Genomic DNA, 2500 nt, shown 5'->3' on the forward strand with positions numbered 1-2500 from the left:
ATTAATCTAAGAGCAAGGATTTCTCTCAAATCGGCGTTCAATTAGCGAAGATCGAAAGGGATTCGGTTGATGGTGTTAAACACAACGGTGTGACAATCGATATAGCCATACCGAAGAATTTCCAGATTCTATGTTAATGGGATTAAAGAGGTACGGTCGAGTGCGTTAATTCCGGGAAATAGAAGGATCATCGAGCTAATATGCCACGAAAATTCGTTCACGGATTGCTCGTTAGAGGTTATGTAGGGCGGGTTATCGATTGGCGTATACGATCGAAATCCTCGGCAGGGAATGGGAACTAATACCGGCCAGGGTTGTTAACAACCCCTCTGTATTTTTTTTTTTCCACCAAATGTTTCAACTATTGACTTTCTCTCTGAACCAAAGTCCTGGTTAATTAATCTAGTTTTTGCCCTCGATTCGAACCCATTATTACGCGAAATGGTGCTTTATATATACGTTATATAGCTTGTAACGGATAGAGTTTCAGAATAAAACTCTTTCTCTCTCTTTTTCGAGAGAAAGAGAGTTTTTCAATCGTTGTCGGCCTCAACACAGTGTTCTCTTGAAAATATATCCACGAGAATAACTTCTCAGAGCTTTGCCCTCGAACGTATTTGCAAAAGAGCGGAAGTGAATTCGCTGCACGACGAGCAGAGAGAGAGAGAGAGAGAGAGAAAGAGAGGAGGTGAATAAGGGAGAATATGCTAAAAATGTCTCGCGTCCATTTCGCTCCGTTTGTCCCGTTTATATCCGGACGAGGATTATAAATGGACGAGAATCGATGGTCGGGTCGCCAAATGTAAATCAGAGACGTGTGGCATTTAATAATAATAAATCAACATTTGTTAGCAACGCACTCCGCCTTCTCTTGATCGATGAGTTTTTTTTTTTTATCCGTCCAATGTTTTATATCCGTTGTACAAAAAGATAAGCGTTCCTCGTCGGAGAGAGGCGTTTCCAAAGCTCCAACAGGGAAAATAGATCGTGGTCGGGAAAGGTATGAATAATAAAAAAAAAAAAAAAAATACCCACGGTGAAAAACGTGAAAGGGCGTCTTCGTGCTAAAAATGCAACTTTCGTTGCTCGTGGTTATGGATAATAGATATCTCATGATCGAACGAGTTGAAGATGATTTAAAAATGAGTTTACACGTCGTTTACACGTGGTGATAAGTACAGTTGGAATGATTTTAAAAAAAGAACAATCTTACAATTCTGAAGAAACGCTGTTATTCTTGGCGTCGAATTGCATTGTCTTCTGAACTGGTGTAGGTTATGTTATCGGCGTTCACGGTTGATGGCGGGATTAATCCAGTGCGAGGGGTGGATTTAAAGATCCGGTCGAATCGAGAGGCGGAGAAATGAGATTACTTTGACCCGCCATTCTCGCCGATCATTCTCGTATTGGTAATGCATCAGATTCTAAAATTTTCACTCGAAAAACCGTGATAATCGCGATCTTTATAATGAGATAATGAGAGAGCGTTTTTCTATTTTTTTTTACTTTTTTTTTTTTTGTTTATGCTAAGGGACAACGATTTTCACTTCGAATTTTCGTCTCCACTCGGATCGTGCCGCTTTCATTTTCTTTTTCTCGATCAAACTCTCTACGAATCAGTTTTAATTAATTTAACATTTACATAAGCCTTTGCGAATCGTACCCATCCCACCATGTGTTTGCTACGTTTGATCTCGCGAAACGGTTTAATGAACGTGTCAGCCGTCATTCGTGACGTCGAAAATTTCGACAATTTAACGATCAATGGACGTTTATCGCGATAAATTTTCATTTTTTTTTTTTTTTTCTTAAATATGATTCTTAACGATCGAATGCAGGACAAAATTAAAAGGCATAATTTGAAAACTTCAGAGAAACGACACTCGCAATCTAATATTTCGTTATACGATATATTCTCGCCAATTAAGAGAAACGCGGCAATGAAATACCGCGTTAGGACGAGGGAACAGCGGAGAATGTGTAATTCGTTTGAACGTTTCATTAAAATATAACAAGGAGAAAACTGACGAGACGATGTAGCGTAGCTGACATGAAAATGAATAAATGGAAACCTCGTAATTACTTTTTGTCTTTGAAAAAATATTTTTTACAATGCGAAAAATATTCTTTTTCTCAGCCTATCATTTCGTTATTATTTCTCTCTCTCTCTCTCTCTCTCTCTCTTTTCCTCTCTCGTTTTCTTTCAATTCGTTTCCATCGAAATAATCAATCCTACGAATAACATATTATATGACATTTTAATTCGCGTATCATTGATCGAAACGTGTGTATTAATTTAATTCACGATTAATTAAAACTGATTGGATTAATTATGAAAAGTTCTCGACAATTATTACCCCATACGTTACGTAACGTATCGAAACGAAGAGGGAGGTTTCGTGCTCGCAGCGAGGGCGGGATTCTGTTTGCATAAAGTTAGCGAGGTATGGCGTGTCCTAGGGTGATTTCAATAAAACGGAACCGTGTGTGATAAGCAGCT

The 2500-nt window shown here is 38.5% G+C and overlaps 1 protein-coding gene across 6 annotated transcripts in view; it reads left to right on the forward strand.

Moving 5' to 3' along the window:
• LOC102673797 overlaps nt 1–2500 on the forward strand; it is a 110959-nt gene that overhangs the window by 21183 nt on the left and 87276 nt on the right. The window lies entirely within an intron of this gene.

Source organism: Apis dorsata, unplaced genomic scaffold (assembly GCF_000469605.1).
Source record: "Apis dorsata unplaced genomic scaffold, Apis dorsata 1.3 scaffold_82, whole genome shotgun sequence".
Taxonomy (NCBI): Eukaryota; Metazoa; Arthropoda; class Insecta; order Hymenoptera; family Apidae; genus Apis; species Apis dorsata.